Source organism: Sminthopsis crassicaudata, chromosome 3 (genome assembly GCF_048593235.1).
Source record: "Sminthopsis crassicaudata isolate SCR6 chromosome 3, ASM4859323v1, whole genome shotgun sequence".
Classification (NCBI taxonomy): Eukaryota; Metazoa; Chordata; class Mammalia; order Dasyuromorphia; family Dasyuridae; genus Sminthopsis; species Sminthopsis crassicaudata.
This window is the reverse complement of record NC_133619.1, coordinates 82,097,862-82,111,591: the sequence shown is the minus strand read 5'-3', so window position 1 is coordinate 82,111,591 and position 13,730 is coordinate 82,097,862.

Genomic DNA, 13,730 nt, shown 5'->3' with positions numbered 1-13,730 from the left:
AAAAAAAATCTTAGTTAGCTTTAAAAAGACCAAGGCCTCCGATTGCATCTCAAGTCCTCTCCAGTCCACCTGACCTATATCTGGCCACTAGACCCAGAGGGGAAAGTGAGGCAGGTAACTTTGCACAGCCCTCCCTCATTTAAATTCAATGCACTTGCAAGTAATGACATCTCCTTCCTGATGTCACGATCTTCTTCCAGAACAAAGGAGAAACAACAACTTGATTCCTCAGCAGGTAATAAAAGTCCCCTTTTCCAGTTTGGACCTCATAAAATATTTGGTCAGTACCTCTCTACTATGTATATATAAGATTTTGTATCCCAGTAATTTGGTTTTTTTTCTTATTTTCTCTTCCTACTAGACTATAAAATTCTTGATGTTAAAGATTCTCTCTTTCTGACTCTTTCTTCATTTATATATATTTTATTAGATATATGTATTCCCATGTTTTTATTTGTACATTTCTCTGTGATGCTTTCTATGGACTAGGTGCTGAATTGAACACTAGATCAGAAAAACATCACTGGCTGCTGAGTAGTTGTTTCTTTACCTTTTAAGATCTTATTTAAGTTAAAAGAAAAGTATCCAATGATAAATCTGCTGGAGTGTATTGTGGGATGTGTGTATGTGTTCATGTGTTTTGTTTGGGGGAGGGGAGAAAGAATGCTGGGTACTGGAAAGCCAAGACAGTAGGAGCTATATCCACAACAGGTTTTTCAGCAGGGAATTCCTGCAGATCTCTTGCTGGTGAGAATTCCCTAAGGAGGCTGCAGATCTCAGATCTGGAAGCTGCTGGTGAGGAGTCAATCTTCCCTCCCTTCTCCTCCTTCTGCTCTACAATTCATTTGAAATTCTATAGCTGAGTAAGCCCCCTCCCCCACTGGCTGAACTGCTCTATTTATTTTTTCTTTGACAGCATCTGTAGGTAGCATCCACAGGGGCCCTTTGAGGCTTTAGCCCATTTTGAAGCCACAAAACTTCCCACCAAAAAGAAACCTAGGGAATGGATGGCTTTTCTCCCATGACTAGACTAAAGCCATTATGGTATCATCTATAATGTTTTTCTAAACCATCCCTTGGATGTAGTGAGATAGAGGTGAAGATTAACAAGGTTCTGAGCCATAGGATCAGTGATTTAGCAGTGGAAGGGACATTGGAAGTCATTCCTTCATGTTACAGATGAGAGGTCACACAGCTAATTAAATGGTAGAGTTGTGATTCTAATTGGGGAACTCTTTCCCCACTCCATTGTACTGAATGGCAAGGAAGTGAGATGAAACACATCTTCCCTCATTTGTACCTGCAAAGCCCACTCAGGTGCCATATGCTCCATTAAGGAAAGCCTTGAGCCTTAAGCAGGAAATGACCCTTTCCTAAACACTACACAGTGCCTAGTTCTTATCACAATCCTCTGTGTGTATGTGTGGTAATTATTTACCCTTGCATCACATGCTCCTATTGCAGTAAGATCAATGAGAGCAAAGACAATGTTTTATGTCCCCCAAGACCTGGCACTGTGTTTTTGTACCACAATCTCTCATTGAATATCATTTAATCAATCAACAAGCATTATTAAGCCTTTATTATGTACTAGGTATTCTGCAAGCCTAGAGTCTACAAAGAAAGGAAAAAGACAGTTTCTGCTCTCAAAGACCTCATAGGCTAACTGGGGGAGATAACATGAAAACCACTATGTACAAACCAGATATATATGAGATAAATTGGAGATAATCAAGAAGGAGAAGACACTAGCATTAAGGGAAAATTGGAAAAAGGCTTCTTGGAGAAGGTGGGATTTCAACTCACTCTTTTTCCCCCCTTCTCAATAGTATTTTATTTGTACAAATATACATGTAGTTTTCAACATTCATTTTTGTAAGACTTTTCTAAATTTTTCTCCCTCCTCTTCCCCTCCTCTCCAAGACAGCAAGAAATCTGATATAAGTTAAATATGTGCAATCTTCTTAAATGTATTTCCATACTTGTCATATTGTGCAAGAAAAATCAGAACAAAAGGGGAAAAACAAGAAAGAAAAAGCAAATAAACAAAGATGAAAATACTATACTTTGATCCATATTCAGTCTCCATAGTTCTCTCTCTGGATATGGATGGCATTTTCCATCTCAAGTTGATTGTAATTTCAACTGACTTCTGAAGAAAACTAAGCAATGGAGACAACAAGGAAGAACAGCTAAAGGATGGTCATTAAAATGCATAGAATTGGGAGATGGAGTGAGAAACTACAAGGGGGCCAATATTGCTGGATCTTAAAGTAAGTAGGTGGGAATCAAGTGTAAGAAAACTGGAAAGGTAGGAAGGAGTTAGATTGTGAATGGATTTAAAAGACAGATTTTGGAGGTTGTTAAGGAGAGCCACTGATATTTATTGCACAGGATGGTGATATCTGGTCATGATATGGCCAGACATAAACTTTAGAAAGATGGAAGATGAGGAGGATAAACTGGAATGAGGATAAATTTGAAGCAGGGAGACCAACCAGTAGATCATTGCAATAATCTGGATGTGAGGAGATGAGACTTCCACACCAAGCAATGTCAGAGAAGAGTAGGAGGAATATACAAGAGGCATTAAGAATGGACTGGCTTTGGCATTTGATTGGATATGGGGTGGGAGAGGAGTGAAAGTGAGAGTGAGAGATCAAAGATGAGCCCTGGTTATAAGCCTGAGTGACTGAGATGATGGAAATATCATTACTAGTAATAGGGAAATAAGAAACAGAGGAAGTTTTATGGGGAAAAGAAGTAATGAGTTCAGTTTTGGACATGCTGAGTTTAAGATGCCTATGGGATATACAGTTTAAGATGTGAATTATTAAAGTCCAACAAAAGTTCCTTCTGCTCTAGGATTAGCCAATTGCATTAAGGAATCTAAATCACTCTGAAGGATCTCATCCCAGAAGGCTCTCTACCCCAGTCCCACTCAACCCTGCCATAACCCTACTGCATGCTGAGAGTAACGATTAGAAGATAGAAAAAAAAAATTACCCAGCAATGCACAAGAGAGTCAACAATTTCTCTCTCCAAGCTATTTTAGGGTTAAACCATTTCCATCCTGCTATATGATTTGTGGCCAGTAGTAAAGAGTTTGAAAGGAAAAGGTCTTGGAATGTGGTTTCTGGGTGAGATTTCTGAAAACCTCTGACTGAATTCTCTCTTACATAATTTCCCAACCTTAAGGGTTATTAAAAACACCCACAAAACTCTTTTTCTTCTCCACCACCTACCTCTCTGAGTTCTCAGGAGATCAAAATAATAACTCACATTTACATGGTGTTTACTACAAAGCTCTTTCCAAACAATGAATCCCATAGAATGTGCAAGTAGTATCATTCCCATTTTACAGACAAGATGAATTCAGTGCCTGGTCATACATGGGCACACAGGGATTGGAATTTAAATTCATACCCACATCTTCTGACTTGGGTTCAGTCACAAAACTTTCTGGAGTAGAAGTCTAATTCCTCCTCCTGGGAAAGATGTATCCTGGGAGAGGATAATAATGTAATGTGGCTGACCCAAAAGATGCTTTGAGGTTCTTACTAGCTCTGTGACCCAAATATTCCAAACTTACGTCAATCCTTTTCAAATTTATTTCCCCTATTCTCTATCATCATTGTCTGCCCTTCCATTCCTGAAGTCTACCCAAATTATATCCTGAACCCAGATAAACTCAGGGCTGGGAGGGACCCTCACTATTACCCAGGCCAACAATTTTATTTTACAGTTAAGCAAACTGAGATCTAGAGCTGTCAAATTACTATCGGTGACTTGCCCAAGATCACTGAGTCTGAGCTAGACTTCAGAACACCCACTTCCTAGTCCAAGCCTCCATGGCATCAGATGGCATCCTGAAAGGTTGCTGCCAGCTATCCCTTGATTCTGTGCATTCCACATTCCATAAGGGGCTCCTCAATGTGTAAAACATGATTAGCACTATTAACCTAATTCACCATATGATGATGAGGAAAATCACCAATGAAGAACTCTAAAACACTAAAATTACAAAAAGCTCATTCTAATTGTACCAGGTCCCTGAGGCTTTGCTAATACAAGATTGCCCAGATAAAATAATTTCATTTTGAATGGGAAAATGGAGATGATTTCTCCTTCTAATTATAACAAAGACCATGCTCTCAAAGCCTAGAAGGATGCAGGTAAGTAAAATACCTTCCTTGGTTTTTCTGCTAGGTATTTTTAGGCTCAGGCTTGGGGAGTTGTCTCAGAGGAGAGCTGAGGGATTGAATGAAAATAGGAAAATAGATCTCCTGTTCGCTTATTTTTAAAAGAACTAGGAACCCGTCAGGGCTGAGGAAAAGAAGTAAAGAAATCAAATTCACATTTCTAAAGTCCTTGGGACAAAAACAGTTAAGAAAGGAAATTGATTCTCTCTATCTACATTTTAGAAATTGATATAAGGAATGACCAGGTTGAAAAAATGGTCAGTTGCTAAAGATTCCCTGGCTCCTCAGAATTCTCCTACAACAAACCCCTAAACTGACATCAGAGAGTTGTTGTCAAGCAATAATAGAGGCCCCTTTCTATGGACAAATAATAAGAAATGCCCCTGCTTAAAAAGCTTCAAAGTTGGTCAAAGTACAAGTCAAATAGTTCTTGTAAAAAAACAAAAACAAAAGCAAAACCTTGTAAGCTCAGAGCTAAGGGCTCCCTGGTGCTCACTAAAGATTGTGTCAAGGAATAGGGAGACTGTTTGCCTTTCCTGCCCCAACATCCTGGCTCCCCACCCCCTCACCCTGGAATTATTCAAGTCTAGAACACATGAACACATGATCCCCCCTTGGCACTTTATTATTTAATGATGCAGAACTTCCCTTTCCCCTAAAATTGAGAGCAGGCAGGGACCATTTCTGGTTCCCACAAGTATGCACTGGTTTCACCCACTCTTGCTCCGTGATACAGGGCCATAGGTCAAGGTGCTGTGATGAATACAGGCTCAATTACTCAAATTGCTGCTTCTGGACCATGCTCCAAGGGGAATTAGTATGTGATGAGTGGACAGTCACAGAAATAGTCCTATCCTTTCTATTTTTAATTAGGTTACTAGTCTGAATTAGAATGGTAACAATAGAGATTTATTGAGCATCCACTCTGTGCAGAACATGCTGTTTTGAAGAAAATACATATTTAGTAATATCCCTATCCTTAAGATTTCTATACTCTCTGGGAATTTCCTTTGTATTTTATTTCTATGTTTCTCAAATAATCGACCCACTGGCTTTGTTCTTATGTCTAGACATCTGATTTTGCCCAAACCTGGCCTCTAAGTCCCAGCATCATCATCACCCTAAGTCTGTATGCCTTCAGGATGTCAGAATAGGTCCTGGCCGTGGTTTAAATCTTAGCCTAGTGGGATAGGATTTCTTTAGCTGTTTTCCTTGTGTCACTGATGACCTGCCCAAAAGACTAGAGGATAAACACTTGGTGATTTTGTGGCAAAGTTAAAAAAGAGCTAAAAAGCTATCTTTCCCCTTTCATTTTCTTTTCTTTTTCTTTTTTTTAAATTTTTTTATTTATAATATTATCCCTTGTATTCATTTTTCCAAATTATCCCCCTCTCCCTCCACTCCCTCCCCCCATGACAGGTAATCCCATACATTTTACATGTGTTACAATATAACCTAGATACAATATATGTGTGTAAATAACCATTTTCTTGTTGCACATTAAGTATTAGATTCCGAAGGTATAAGTAACCTGGGTAGATAGACAGTAGTGCTAACAATTCACATTCACTTCCCAGTGTTCCTTCTCTGGGTGTAGTTATTTCTATCCATCATTGATCAGCTGGAACTGAGTTGGATCTTCTTTATGTTGAAGATATCCACTTCCATCAGAATACTTCTTCGTACAGCATTGAAGTGTACAGCGATCTTCTGGTTCTGCTCATTTCATTCAGCAACAGTTGATTTAAGTCTCTCCAGGCCTCTCTGTATTCCTCCTGCTGGTCATTTCTTATAGAGCAATAATATTCCATAACTTTCATATACCATAATTTACCCAACCATTCTCCAACTGATGGACATCCATTCATTTTCCAGTTTCTAGCTACAACAAAAAGAGCTGCCACAAATATTCTGGCACATACAGGTCCCTTTCCACTCTTTAGTATTTCCTTGGGATATAATCCCAATAGCAGCAATGCTGGGTCAAAGGGTGTAAGGGGCCTTTAAATGGGTGCCACAGTGCATCGGGAGATTGAGGCCCGGAAGTAAATTCTGTGGATATTAGGACTGCCCTTGGGCGGGATCCTGGCCATATTGAGATAGCTTCGTAATGGGTGACTCTCTCGCTGATTGGTTGTGTGTGTGACCTCACAGGCCCTATGTAAGCCCACTGCAGGCAGCAATAGCCCTCTGACGCTCTTCACCCTGGCTCCCTAGCCTGGGTGGCTAAGCCGAGATGGATAGCCAACAGAGGTAAGGATTTTGGTAGTGAACACATGGGTCTTCTGACCAGGTGTTCACGCAGGAACCAACAAGTCAGGGCATCAGTTAGGGCATTATGTGAGTAGGTATAATAAAGGCTTTTAAGATTACACGTGGTTGTTCTTGAACGCGCTACCGGTTATTAAGCTATAGATTCAAGAGATTGTGGCCAGAGACCTTAGAAGGCCTCAGAGGAGGCGAGCTGGGTAGAGCTCACACTGCAAAGGACAGTGGTCAAAGGTACTCTGGTGGGTCTAGGACAGACTAGTAATTGTAACTGCCAGGAGAGCACGTTACAAAAGGGTATGCACAGTTTGACAACTTTTTGGGCATAGTTCCAAATTGCTCTCCAGAATGGCTGGATTCTTTCACAACTCCACCAACAATGTATTAGTGTCCCAGTTTTCCCACATCCCCTCCAACATTCATCGTTATTTGTTCCTGTCATCTTAGCCAATCTGACAGGTGTGTAGTGGTATCTCAGAGTTGTCTTAATTTGCATTTCTCTGATCAGTAGTGATTTGGAACACTTTCATATGAGTGGAAATAGTTTCAATTTCATCATCTGAGAATTGTCTGTTCATATCCTTCGACCATTTATCAATTGGAGAATGGTTTGATTTCTTATAAATTAGGGTCAGTTCTCTATATATTTTGGAAATGAGACCTTTGTCAGAACCTTTACTTTTAAAAATATTTTCCCAATTTGTTACTTCCCTTCTAATCTTGTTTGCATTAGTATTGTTTGTACAGAAACTTTTTAGTTTGATATAATCAAAATCTTCTATTTTGTGATCAATAATGATCTCTAGTTCTCCTCTGGTCATAAATTCCTTCCTCCTCCACAGGTCTGAGAGGTAAACTATTCCCTGTTCCTCTAATCTACTTATTATCTCATTCTTTATGCCTAAATCATGGACCCATTTTGATCTTATCTTGGTATATGGTGTTAAGTGTGGATCCATATCCAATTTCTGCCATACTAATTTCCAGTTTTCCCAACAGTTTTTTCCGAATAATGAATTTTTGTCCCTAATGTTGGTATCTTTGGGTTTGTCAAAGATTAGATTGTTATAGATGTACCCTTTTTTGTCCTTTGTATCTAATCTGGTCCACTAATCGACAGGTCTATTTCTTAGCCAATACCAAATGGTTTTGGTGACTGCTGCTATATAATATAGCTTTAGATCAGGTACACTTAGACCACATTCCTCTGAGTTTTTTTTCATTAGTTCCCTTGCAATTCTTGACCTTTTATTCTTCCATATGAATTTTGTTGTTATTTTTTCTAGGTCATTAAAATAGTTTCTTGGGAGTCTGATTGGTATAGCACTAAATAAATAGATTAGTTTGGGGAGTATTGTCATCTTTATTATATTCGCTCGGCCTATCCAAGAGCACTGAATGTCTTTCCAATTATTTAAATCTGACTTTATTTTTGTGGCAAGTGTTTTGCAATTTTTCTCATATAATTCCTGACTATTCTTTGGTAGATGGATTCCCAAATACTTTATACTCTCAACATTTGTTTGGAATGGAATTTCTCTTTGTATCTCTTGCTGTTGCATTTTGTTGGTGATATATAAAAATGCTGAGGATTTATGTGGATTTATTTTGTATCCTGCCACTTTGCCAAAATTCTGAATTATTTCTAATAGCTTTTTAGCAGAGTCTTTGGGGTTCTCTAAGTATACCATCATGTCATCTGCAAAGAGTGATAGTTTGATTTCCTCATTTCCTACTCTAATTCCTTGAATCTCTTTCTCCGCTCTTTTTGCCGAGGCTAGCGTTTCTAGTACTATATTGAATAGTAATGGTGATAGTGGGCAACCTTGTTTCACTCCTGATCTTACTGGGAAAGGTTGCAGTTTATTTCTATTGCATATTATGCTTACTGACGGTCTTAAATATATGCTCCTGATTATTCTAAGGAATAGTCCATTTATTCCTATACTCTCAAGAGTTTTTAGTAGGAATGGATGTTGGATTTTGTCAAATGCTTTTTCTGTATCTATTGAGATGATCATATGGTTTTTATTAATTTGATTATTAATATGGTCAATTATACTAATAGTTTTCCTAATATTAAACCAGCCCTGCATTCCTGGTATAAATCCTACTTGATCATAGTGTATTATCCTGGGGATGATTTTCTGAAGTCTTTTTGCTAATATATTATTTAAGATTTTAGCATCAATATTCATTAAGGAAATTGGTCTATAATTTTCTTTCTCAGTTTTCGATCGACCTGGTTTAGGTATCAGTACCATGTCTGTGTCATAAAAGGAGTTTGGTAGGACTCCTTCATCCCCTATTTTTTCAAATAGTTTATATAGCATTGGGGCTAATTGTTCTTTAAATGTTTGGTAGAATTCACATGTGAATCCATCTGGTCCTGGGGATTTTTTCCTGGGGAGTTGATTAATAGCTTGTTCTATTTCTTTTTCTGAAATGGGACTATTTAAGCAATTTATCTCCTCCTCTGTTAATCTAGGAAGCCTATATTTTTGGAGGAAGTCATCCATTTCACTTAAGTTATCAAATTTATTGGCATAAAGTTGGGCAAAGTAACTACTTATTATTTCTCTAATTTCCTCTTCATTGGTGGAAAGATCCCCCTTTTCATTTGTAAGACTAACAATTTGATTTTCCTCTTTCTTTTTTCTGATCAGATTTACCAAAGGTTTATCTATTTTATTGGCTTTTTCATAAAACCAACTCTTGGTTTTATTTATTAATTCTATAGTTTTTTTACTTTCAATATTATTGATTTCTCCTTTTAATTTTTGTATTTCAAGTTTAATTTTTGGTTGGGGGTTCCCCTTTCATTTTCATTTGAAATACACATTTAATACATGGACTTGGAGGCAACCAGAAACACATTAAGAGGCAAATGTTAATATGAGCACCCCATTTTAGAAAAGAACCCCCCAAAGGAGAACAACCAGAGTCTCAATGGAATGAGGATCTTCAGAAAAGGAATTGGAGACATTTAACTTAGAGAAAACTCAGGGACTTTGTGATACCTTTCTTAAATTGCTAGAAGTGCTGCCTTGTGAAAAAGGGATTAGCTGTTCTACATCTTCCTTAGTGTCTCATGCTCTGGCCCACTACATCAAGTAGGTTTCATTCCCACTTGAGTTTATTCTGTGATCTTCATACTTTCTAATCAGGCCTCCTCCTACATTAAAAGCAGGAAGAGAATCTTTAGTTCTGTTCAAATCAAGTCTGCCATTAGTCTCAGAAGCTATTCCCTTCCATCTCTACTTACCACTCCTGTATCTTTTGGGGCCAAAGTACCTCTTCTCAGATACCACAGTCTTACATATATATATATATATATATATATATATATATATATATATATATATATATATATATATATATATATATATATATATATATATATATTTACATATATATAATATTATTGTTGTTGTCCCTTATTAGACTGTAAGCTTATTGAGATGAATATCTTCTTTATTTTTACAATTTTAAAACATTTTTATTTAAAATTTTGTATTCTACGTTCTATCCCTTTCTCCTTCCATCCTTTCTCTGCTCGAGACAGAAAGAAATCAGATAATGGTTATACATGTACAATTATGCAAAAGATTTCCATATTAGTCATTTTATAGTCAAAAAAAGGAAAATAAAAATGGCAAATTTCAGTATATATTCAAACAATATAATTTCTTTCTCTGGAGTTGCATAGTATGCTTTGTCATTAGCTCTTTGGCATTGTCTTAGATCACTGTATTGCTGAGAATAGCTGTCATTCAGAATTCTTCATCAAACAATATTGCTGCTATTGTATATAATATTCTGGTTCTGTTCACTTCACTATGCATCTGTTCATGTTAGTCTTTCCAAGTTTTTCTAAAATCACTCTGCTTCTCATTTCTTATATAACAATAATATTTCATTACAATTATATACCACAACTTGTTTAGTTATTCCCCCAATTAATGGGCATCCCTTCAATCACATGGATATCTTCTAGCAAAGTCTATGACATTTTTTGAAGCCTATTGTCATGGGAATTATTTGCAGGGCTTTGGTTGAAATAGATGGCTACTGAGATCCCAAACAATTCTGAAATTCTATGAACAAGCTTTCAGCCTGTTGTCTTTCTGGTAGCTGCTATGAGATTAGGCAATTCCACTCTTAAAAACCCTCTTCACATCCACAGCTTTATTTCATCCCATGTGGCATATGACTTGTTTGGAAGCTGTAATGATTGCTTTTTTTTACAGTATCCTAAAGCCATGAAAACAGCTCACAGAGGCTGTTTCTTTTTTTAAATGTCAAGGAATTCATTAGTTGCAGAGTTCATCATTGTGACAGAGCCATCAATGAAGATACTCTGTCTTTGACTCAATTGAATTCCAAAGAATTGGTTGATAATTCTTAGGCAATCAAATCCAGAATAATAACTGTGAATCATTGCAAAAATATCTCAAATTTGAATATCGAGCCTTCTATAATTTAGCAATCTTGAATCTTAACAATAAAGAAGGCATTGAGCAAATAGGTTTCATATCAGATTATGTATTTGTATTTATGTCCTGATGAGGATGAATACTGCCAATAGATCAGAAAAATTCTATTCATTCATTTTATTCATTATAAGAATGAATATCTTCTTAAAGGTAAAACTTGAGGGGCAGCTAGGTGGCTCAGTAGATAGAGCATCAGCCCTGAAGTCAGGAGAACCTGAGTTCAAATCTGGTTTCAGACACTTAACACTTCCTAGCTGTGTGACCCTAGGCAAGTCACTTAATCCCAATTGCCTAAGCAAAAAAAAAAAAAAAAAAAAAAAAAAAAAGTAAAACTTGAAGACAATCTTTCCACAAATGGTTAAAAGAGCTTTTCTTAGGAGATAATATTAGGATCTGGGTGTAGTGACAAATACCTGTACTCTCTGCTAGTAGGAGAGATTGAGCCAAGTAGATGGAGCAGAGTCAAAACTCCTGTGATGATTAGGGGAAGGGAAATAAGCATTTATTAAGTGTCTACCATGTTCTAGACACTGAGCTAAGCACTTTACAAGTATGATCTCATGCTATCCACACAGTAGCCCTGTAAGGGGAGTACTATTATCTCCATTTTATAGTTGAGGAAACGGAAGCAGAGATCAGCAGTGATATCTTCCATGAGGAGCTGTTCTAGCCTGGGCAAGACACAGAGACCCAATTTCAATACCAACAAACCAGATGCCGCAAGGAAACACAAAAGAATAAAAGAATTGGCTATCTCTTATCAGGCATTTAAGATTTTAGTTTGGTTGCTGCTATCCTATTCAGAGGAGCTCAAATTCAGAATGGACAAGACCTTAAAGGTTATCTCTTCTATCTCTTGCTATTTATTAGCAATTTCTTTCCACTGAAATTCAGACATTTCAAGATTTCATACACACACACACACACACATTGAAAAGTCTCAACCTTTCAATTAAAAGAATTTCTCTGATGTCCCAAAGAACTTTTCAATAAGAATACAATTCAGTTGATTGTGCATTCAATGCAAGCTCTGAAGCTAAAATATTAAGTATGGATCATTTCTTTGCTGTCCATGTTAATTTTGGTCCAACAATTAACACCAAGAAAACAGAAATTCTCCACCAAGTATTGCACCATTTTGAATGCTGTGAAAAAGTTCCCTTCCTTTGGCAGTATATACTTTCCAGGGATGTACACATGAATGATGAGATTGACATGCATTGCCAGAGCTAGCTCAATGTTTGGGAGGCCTGAAAGAATGTGTGGGAGAGAAGAGGTATTAGATTGCCTATCAAATGAAAGGTCCACAGAGCCATTGTACTGACCTCATTGTAGTATGCCTGTGAAAGCTGCACCATACCAGGAAATTGAATTGTTTTCATTTGAATTGTTTTAGGAAGATCCCAAAGATCACCTGATAAGATAAAGTACCAGACACTGAGATCCTTTCTTAAGCTGAAATGCTAAGGATTCAAACTGTATTAAAGAGAATACAACTCCAACGGGCTAGTCATGTTGCTCAAGTGACAAATATACGTTTACCTAAAGACTATTTTACCAAGGCAAATGCTCATTCTCAAAATTTCTATGAAAAACTCTGGCACTGATTGATTGCATGACATAGGAGATGCTGGCATGGTACATCCCATAAGACATGCCCACATCAAAGGAGGCACTATGCTCTATGAATGAAGTAGATCTGCAGTAACTCAAAAGAAATGTAAGATGTATAAATTTAGAGATATTCTTACTCCAAATATCCACATAGATTATTTGTGCCCAATCTATGGTAGAACTTTCCAATTTTATATCAATCTGATCAGCCACAATCAGACATAGACCTCAACCTCAACATAGTGATATCATTTTGGTCCTCTTCAAGCATTGAAGGACAACTAATCACTAACTTCAGCCAAGAAGTCCTGCTTTTGTATCTCACAGGAGCATGTTAAAAAAAATTGCCTATGTTTCCATTCAACACTCTTAAAACTAAAAAGAAATATTATTGCCAAATTGTTGAGAAGAGCTACCTTGATTCACTTTTTTTTATTGATTCATTGAGGTTTTCTAAGTAAATCATCCTACTGTTTTCAGGCTAAGCTATTTTGGCCTCCTTTTTGTCTATTTTTATTACTTCAGTTTCTTTTTCTTCTCTTATTGCTCTAGTAAGAGGCAATTGATCAGTAGAGAATTGGTATAGTAGTCTAGAAGACTATAATTCAAGTATTGATCTTTGCTATATACCGTTTTTGTGAATTTAGGCAAGTCAATTAACATCTCAATGTTCTAAGCAAAATTCTAAAGCAATAGTTTTCAAACTTTTGAGTCTTAGGACCCTTTATACTTATTAAAAATATTGAGGACTCCAAAGAACATTTGTTTATATGGGTTATAACTGGTGCTTTTTACTGTATAAAATTAATATTTTTAAGTATTATGATGGAAATGAATTTGACCTCTAGAAAAGTCAATTCCCCTTTTCTAGAGCCCCTAGAAGTTGGGATTCCTAGAGATCCCTATACCACACTTTAAAAATTGGGGCTTAAAAAAAAAGAAAAAGAAAAAAAAGAATTGGGGCTACAAGACAACAAGGATCTTACCAGGATCTTCCTACAATACTAAAATCACATATCTAATAAAAAAAAAAAAAAAGAATTGCTATAGCAAGCACATTTGGCACTGTATCTAATAATAATGAAGAAAATGGGCATCATATTTTAGTATTATTGGGGAAAATTTTCTATTGTTTCATTGTTACAAATAA